At 37.4% G+C, this 8965-nt stretch overlaps 1 pseudogene; it reads right to left on the bottom strand.

Annotated features, from left to right (window-relative positions):
* Positions 1–8644: 8644 nt before the first annotated feature.
* Positions 8645–8763, bottom strand: LOC134949453 (5S ribosomal RNA; annotated as a pseudogene).
* Between the last annotated feature and the right edge of the window lie 202 nt (positions 8764–8965).

The following is an 8965-nucleotide window of genomic DNA, read 5'->3' as shown; positions in this document are numbered from 1 at the left end:
AGGTAGACCGCATTCCACTTATAAAAATAGAAATATATTTATCAGCACTGGTCCACATTTCTATTTTCTATTTGCATTCCCTATATGCCTTCTATAGATAGTGTTTCCTATAGGGGTACTACTGTGAGGCATAACGTGAATAAGAGACACTACTGTGCAGTGTAATATGATACTGTGTGGCATAACGTGAATAAGAGACACTACTGTGCAGTGTAATGTGATACTGTGTGGCATAACGTGAATAAGAGACACTACTATGCGGTGTAATGTGATACTGTGTGGCATAACGTGAATAAGAGACACTACTGTGCGGTATAATATGATACTGTGTGGCATAACGTGAATAAGAGACACTACTGTGCGGTGTAATGTGATACTGTGTGGCATAACGTGAATAAGAGACACTACTGTGCGGTGTAATATGATACTGTGTGGCATAACGTGAATAAGAGACACTACTGTGCAGTGTAATGTGATACTGTGTGGCATAACGTGAATAAGAGACACTACTATGCGGTGTAATGTGATACTGTGTGGCATAACGTGAATAAGAGACACTACTGTGCGGTATAATATGATACTGTGTGGCATAACGTGAATAAGAGACACTACTGTGCGGTGTAATGTGATACTGTGTGGCATAACGTGAATAAGAGATACTACTGTGCGGTATAATATGATACTGTGTGGCATAACGTGAATAAGAGACACTACTGTGCGGTGTAATGTGATACTGTGTGGCATAACGTGAATAAGAGACACTACTGTGCAGTGTAATGTGATACTGTGTGGCATAACGTGAATAAGAGACACTACTGTGCGGTGTAATATGATACTGTGTGGCATAACGTGAATAAGAGACACTACTGTGCAGTGTAATGTGATACTGTGTGGCATAACGTGAATAAGAGACACTACTGTGCGGTGTAATATGATACTGTGTGGCATAAAGTGAATAAGAGGCACTCCCCTTCCCTACAAGACCATGCCCTTTTTTTATATACCCTCCTTATTCCAAATATATGGGGGGCACCAGCCCTTACTTTGCCAGGGGCGCTCGGACCCCTAGATACACCCCTGGGAACATATAACATTAATAGCCTTTGTCATTGTAATTTAAAAGGATAACAGCATGTCTTTATGTTATCATACCTAACCCCAGTTTATATTCTATTATTATTAAACTGTCACACCTGTCAGGGGCGTTTTAAGAGAGGAGGAGGCCCGTGTTCAGCCTCCTCCATTTGGGACCCCTCCTCTCTGCCCGGAGCGCTGTAGAGTCTTAGCACTAGAGGGCTCAGACTCTACTGCGCATGCGCAGATCTCTGGGAAAATGGTGCGGCAGCCATTTTCCCTGAGATTTCTCTACTGCGCATGCGCAGAACTCCTTGAAAATGGCCGCTGAGCCATTTTCACTGTGTTCTAATAGCGCTACGGATGCCAGTGCTTGACTTCGGAGGGGTGAGTATTTTAAAAATGAGTGCAGTGTGTGCGGTGGGGGCCCCCTCTGGACTCAGGGGCCCGTGTGCACCGCACACACTGCACCCTTTATAAAAACGCCAGTGACACCTGTGCTAATTGTAGAGAAAGGTCTTTAAAATCCATGTTTCATGTTTCTCTGTTGAATAAATTGCATGCAAAAATAAATGCTTTTAATAAACTTTATTGTACTATCACTACTTGTACATGCCACTACTGTACTTTTATATCTATTTGATTAGATTTGGTTATGTATTGCTGTCTTGGAATAGGTTTAAGATAAAAATTCAGAATGTTAAGCAGAGTGCTGTTAGTATTCATCTGTTTCTTCTGTTTTTACTGAGAATTGAAATGGAGGAAAAATGGACACTGCAGTTGACACAAAATTAGTTTGTACAGTAATGTAGATGCTTTAATGTAAATTCAAAGGTCAGGTGCAGTTATAAATGATAATGCCCAAAATAATAGACTTCTCTTCTGTACTGTAGCATCACTCTGGTCACTGACTATGGTTGCAGGAAGGAGGAACAACTGTCAGGGACAGCATTACAGGGTAGATGACAAAACGAAACATATACATTATACAGTACAAATACAAAGGGGAGTGACCTTATTTGATTTTTAACATAGTGCATGTTGGGTGCAGTTCCTCTTGAAATTCCAAAGTCATAACATGATAAAAGTCAAATATTATATGAATAAACATTTTAATATCTCCATAAACATATATACATTTTTATCTATACATTTATTTTTATTTTTACATTTCCTTGGTACACAAGTCAATAACAATAGAATTTCCTGGAAAGTATAATTTATAAGTCTCTTCTGGAAAACATCACTTTTATATATTGGCTTTCATGAAGGACAAACGTATGAAATTATAATACAGTATGTGTCGTTCCCAAACGTGTTCCATAAAGCAAGTAAATGTATAAGCTACTTGGTGAGAATATCTGCATTTGCTTCAAATAAAAAAAGTTGCTGTTCAGTAACAAGTACATAATAACAGCAAGGGCACGTGAACATTAATGAATCCTCTCTGGATCCTCAACATGCTCAAAGCTGTCCCCAGATCTCTGCTTTTATAGGGCATGTTCTGGTGATGACATTTAGTTAGCTTGGGATGCAGTCAGGATCCCTCCTGTCAGTATCCCAGCAGTCAGATTACCGAGGCCGGAATCCCGACACTATTCGGAATGCCATCCTGTTAGCTTAAGTTTTTTGTGTCATACGAGACAGTTCCTTGATGGCCTATGGTAATGTAAGTGCCTATTTTTTGTTTTGCTTTCAAGGAACTTTCTTTTATCCATACACAAATTTGTATTAATTAGTTTTCTTAACTTTAGTTATCGCTATGGTAATGTAGAGCTTTACCCATTAAAATAATTCTACTTATGGGACAGTGTATAAATCTGTGTAAATAATTGAGCAAAACTACTAGGTCCTGGGACATCAGACAATTATTTCTATTGTGGTAAGGGTAAGCTTTGCTTCCAAAAATATACTAAATTTTGTAGCACAATAGAAAAAGAGTCATACTGTATACTGTAATTTGTAAACCGTAATGGAGATGTATTTCATCTCTTTAATTTCTATCATTTCGTTTTTTAAAGAACATGAAATATTGATAACATTGTTTAGTAAAGTTGCAATGCAGGTATTTTCAGTCCCAGTAATAACAAAGAGTAAAGTTAAAAATTAGAAATAAATATTAGTTATTTACACTGCCAGTCAGACCGCAGTATATTATTTCCTACTCATGCACGTATTATGCAATGGTGTCGGTGAAGGTCAACCGCAATGTGTAATTATATATATTTCTGACTCATTTGTGAGACACTGTAACCGCCGGTGTGTAATATAAAAAATACTTCTATATATTTCTGATTCATTTATGCGACACTGTAACTGCCAGTGTGTGATATACTGTAAAAAATATTTCTACATATTTCTGACTCATTTGTGCAAAGCTATCAGGGAAGGTCAACTGCAGTGTGTAATTATATATATTTCTGACTCATTTGTGCGCCACTGTAACCGCAGGTGTGTGATATAAAAAATACATATTTTTGACTCATTTGTACAATACTGTTACCAAAGTGTGTGATATAAAAAATAATATATATATTTTTATTTAAATTAATAATTTGTGCGGTGTCATCCAAGTATACATTCAGGGACTGTTGCTGCTCCATCCATCTAGGGGTGTTCTGTCAGTCCACTCAAAATAAAATAATTTTTTAAATATTTTGTGCTGTATCCTCCCAGTATACATCCAGGCGTGCCCCATCCATTTCAGGGTGCTGTGTCCATAGCTCATATTATTATGTTATAACTTATTGTCCTATTTTCATAATTTTTCTTATCACCACATTGTGATTCATTCAAATTAATATTATTATTATTATTATTATTATTAATAATAATAATGATAAATTAACTAAATTTAAATTAAATTAATATAACTAAACTCTCCACACTTGTATAGCGAACCTTCTGCATATCAAAGATACGATTAAACACAAAGAGAAAAGGTCGCACAAGTCGTTTCTATTTCTTCTAAATGACCCCCTTAAATTTTTAAATTTTATTAGTGTAAATTGTCTTTACTGGGGGGTGCTACCACAGGCAAAATAGGGTAATATGTATACAAAGGAAAGAGAACAGAGTTGCCTTTTTGTGATGCACACTACTAGTTATAAAAATTAACTTTTAATTTGTATCAATAAAACCGTTGCGAAATATAAAGTAAAATATAAAGAGATGAAAGGATAGAAAGAATCTTTAAAATATATGACTTCCTGCACACAGGGCATCCGCTAGGCTTTAGGTTCTGTATGCCTGTATAGTGTACAAATAACTGTACGTCTCTCCGTATTTATAGGTAGACGTTATGTAATCTCCAGCAGTGATTCGAATCTTATTTCGTGTTGATAAGCAGTTATGCAAATGCTAGCAATTCATATATTGTTTTCTATTGCCTTTACTGGTATATTGTGTACTTTCTAAGGATGTTTATATATTGTTTATTACTTTTATATTCTCAGTGTGACTATTATAGATCGTATATAGTAGAATAGACTACCATTCAGTCCATGTGTAGGATAAACACTGTGCTGATCTCTAAAGAATCAATCTGCACGTAGAGAGACTTTAGGGCTCTCTCTACGTGCAGATTGATTCTTTAGAGATCAGCACAGTGTTTATCCTACACATGGACTGAATGGTAGTCTATTCTACTATATACGATCTATAATAGTCACACTGAGAATATAAAAGTAATAAACAATATATAAACATCCTTAGAAAGTACACAATATTTCAGTAAAGGCAATAGAAAACAATATATGAATTGCTAGCATTTGCATAACTGCTTATCAACACGAAATAAGATTCGAATCACTGCTGGAGATTACATAACGTCTACCTATAAATACGGAGAGACGTACAGTTATTTGTACACTATACAGGCATACAGAACCTAAAGCCTAGCGGATGCCCTGTGTGCAGGAAGTCATATATTTTAAAGATTCTTTCTATCCTTTCATCTCTTTATATTTTACTTTATATTTCGCAACGGTTTTATTGATACAAATTAAAAGTTAATTTTTATAACTAGTAGTGTGCATCACAAAAAGGCAACTCTGTTCTATTTCCTTTGTATGCATATCAAAGATATCTTTGAGGAACAGAAGAACTTGATCAAAAACAAATTAAAATCATCATTACAGCATTTAAAATATTGTCTTTTTTTATTCTTCTTTGCCTAAATCAGCTTTTTTCTCCACACTTGTATAGCAAACCTTCTGCATATCAAAGATATCTTTGAGGAACAGAAGAACTTAATCCTAATCTTAAAGTAATTTTAACAGAGGATTACAGCATTTAAAAATATATTGTTAACTGCCACATGTTTGCTGCCCACTGCTGTCGCTTAGCTTAGTCATCCAGCTACCTCGGTGCAACCTTTTGGCCTAAACTGGATAAAAACAATATTGTGAACTGTGAGGTGTTCAGAATAGACTGGAAATTAGTGGAAATGAATGTTATTGAGGTTAATAATACTGTAGGAACAAAAACACCCCCAAATTCTGTTATTTTAGCTGTTTAGCTATTTTAGCTGAAGCATGGCGAGCGAAGCGAGCCATGCGAGGGGACACAGTGCACTAATTGGGGTTCCCAGTCACTTTACGAAGAGAACCCAACACCAAAAAAAGTAAAACAACTCATGTCGACCTGTTTCCATGTCGACCGTACACGTGTCGACCTAATGACCATGTTGACCTAGTGATCATGTCGACCTAATTAATCTCGTCAAAACGTGGTCGACCCATGTCGACCTAACTCATGTCGACCTAATGAACCACACCCATCAGCTGTATCTATCACAGTTTAACACATTCTTACTTCCATTGGATGAATAATACATAAACATGAACAAGCATGTAATGAAATCTGCATATACTAAGCTGAGGAGGAATACAGTGCATCAGGAACTACAGTATGTTATGCTGAAATAAAAAAATGCACATTTAGAAATGCAAGTTACACCAAGAATGTAGGCATAAATTGTGTTAGAAAATATGCATTTTTCGTAGTTTGCATGTATTGGATGCAAAATTAACATTTTCCATTACTTATATAAAGTAGGTAAGCAACCCTTATAGTATAGGAAACTTTCTAGTGAACAACAGTGTAGATGCCCCATGATCTAACTCAGACTGACCTACTATATCTTTGCATTCAGTTAAGGGAGCAGTTGTCAGATGTTGAATTATACGGGATGCAGTTATGTGATCGATGACCAGGAGACCACTGGTCACAATGCTGGCCCCTGCATCCTGCACACTCCAAATCCCAACAGTCGGCATGTCGACTAGCAGGGACTATTCCCACTCATGAGTGTCCATGGCATCCATAGAGTGGGAATAGAACCTTTGGCAAGTGCAGCTCACCACCAAGCCCACAGCATGGCGAGTGTAGCGAGCCCGCAAGGGGCTTCATTTTCCTCGCCACCCGCTGGCATTCTGTGGCTGGGATCCCAGCATCGTGATGCTGACAATTGGGATCCTGGCCACGGTAAGCCATACCCATCCTGAATTATACAAAGTATTGAAATGACAAAGTGTGAATATTTTTAAATAACAGTTAATCAAACAGTTGAACAACATCTGAGACCTGGTAATTTCAACTTAAACATAGACATCTTCTTATGTACTATCTGACCATGTATAGGAATAAGTGATACACAAGAAAACCTTTTGAAGCTATGTGTGCTAATGCCAGGAGCTTAGGAGACAAAATTCCTGAACTAATTGCAATAATGATAAGGGATGATCTAGATATTGTGGCAATTACAGAGTCTTGGTGCAATGAAAATCTTGACTGGGACATAGCTATACAAGGCTGTACTCTATTTAGAAAGGACATAATGAAAAAAATCAGAGTGGTAGCAATGTATGTGAAAAACAACATAAATATTACTTTAATATAATATATTGAAGAAAAAAATGAGATTTGTTATATTAATTTGTTAAATGTTAGTAAATGTGTGTTTTAGCCTTGAAAGCCCAACATCAATTAAGATTTGAATCTACCTGAAATCAAAATAGACCTCTACTGTAGTAAATATACCCCTTGGCAGGCCTTTTGATGCCCGGACATGCGGGCACTTATGGCTCTCCAAGTGCCATCATGCCCTGGCAGCCTTCCAGGGCCCAGTACTTCATAAGTAAAAAACAATAATAATTCAAAATATTACCACTACCTCCATATCCATCACCACCAGGGTACTGAGAAGAGCCCTAGTTTTATTGGCACTTGAGCTGGTTGGTCCCAAGAGGGTGCCTGCACATTTTATTTGCAATCCCCACTCCCCTGGGGAAACCAGCCCTTGTGCCAACTGGCATTGGGCTAGTTAAATCATGGTGGTGGGGACCTCCACACTGCAGGTTACCTCTCTGTTTCCACTAGACTAGTGCTGGTAAAGGATACATTGAGGTACTTCATGCACTTTTTCCCCCTTACTTTTTCCTATAGCAGCCTAGCCTCAAGCGTTAATAATGGTTAGCACTTGTGGGAAGACCACATGCATTTTTTTATTATTATTTTTTTTTTACAATATTTAAACTAATGGAACACAGTGAAATACTGTAGCTGCATAAGCCACTATCTCACTGCATAATGGATAGTGTATTGTTTTGTGAGACATCCTAGTATTTAACAACTCGCAGAATATTACCATCAGTATGTTGTATGTTTAACATTAGAAACGTCTGGAGGGCAGGTTGTGTCATGTTGAAAACAGTGGAGTCAAGATTCTATAGAGTCACAGTATGTAAAAGAATGTGAGTACAACATACTGCATAGCAACTACAATCTGGCCCATAACTCACCTGAAAATCATGTTTCACAAAGTTGAACCCACCTAAGTCTGTTTCATTGTATGAGAGTTCCTCCTGTGATGACCGCATATCTGATGCCATTTTGAGTTTTCCATGAACAGGGTTGTGACTCCACACCAGTCCTCAAAATTTCAAAGGATAATTTATTGAACCAGAATTATGCTCATATGTATGGTAGGTGTACCTACAAATAATTGTACCTGGTGGTGCACCCAGAGTCAGGGAGAAACTAGAGAAAAAACAACTTTGCAGAAGACTCTTGTGTGGGTGCACTCTTGTTTTTGTTATATGACTATTTATTGAAACATAACTTTTATTAATTCATTTAAAATAAATCCTCACTCTTATACTCCACCATGTTTGGTTAATAGGATATATTTATATCTATATGCACAAAAAGTGCTTCAGAAATTGGAAATGTTCTGGTTAGTCTATCACCAATTACTTGGAGGGGGATGTAGACACTATAGTTCTACATCCAATCCTAACCAACCAGCACAAGCGAAGCTTGTTTTAATGAGACCTCAATGGGTCATAATTGACCAAACCATTCTTATCAGGAGTATGTGTTGTAACAAAACTATATGCACATATAGGGATTGCCTGCTAGATTCCCCCGTATTTTAGAGACAATAAGTTTAGCTAATTTTAGCTTTAGATATCTAGCAGAAAAAAGAAAACAGAAGAGAAGAGGGAAAAGAAAGGGGGGAGAGAGAAAGTGGTGATCCTGCTGTTGGTATCCGGTCGGAGGGGGTCATTAATTACAACACCGGGTATTCTCTGGGGGTCTCCCTCACAGGTACTGACCCAGCCCGCCACCGTTTTGCTTCCAAGATCGGACGAGATCGGGCTCTGTCGGTGGGGTATGGTAGTAACTTTTTGACGCAATTGGTCGACCCACCAATGAGAGTGCACCGATTAAAGATTTTAGAAAAAAGGCAAACTGCGGATCTGCTGTCTACGTTAGACGCAGGTTTTCACCTGTGAATCATAGATGAGAGTCCGCTGATATAAGGAAATTTTGGGCTAAATATAAAGATAAAGATAGGATAAGGGTAAAGGTACATGATCAGTATATG

The sequence above is a fragment of the Pseudophryne corroboree genome, chromosome 1, assembly GCF_028390025.1.
Source record: "Pseudophryne corroboree isolate aPseCor3 chromosome 1, aPseCor3.hap2, whole genome shotgun sequence".
NCBI classification, from domain to species: domain Eukaryota; kingdom Metazoa; phylum Chordata; class Amphibia; order Anura; family Myobatrachidae; genus Pseudophryne; species Pseudophryne corroboree.
The sequence above is the reverse complement of the archived record's forward strand: the minus strand, read 5'-3'. Positions and strand labels throughout refer to the sequence as shown.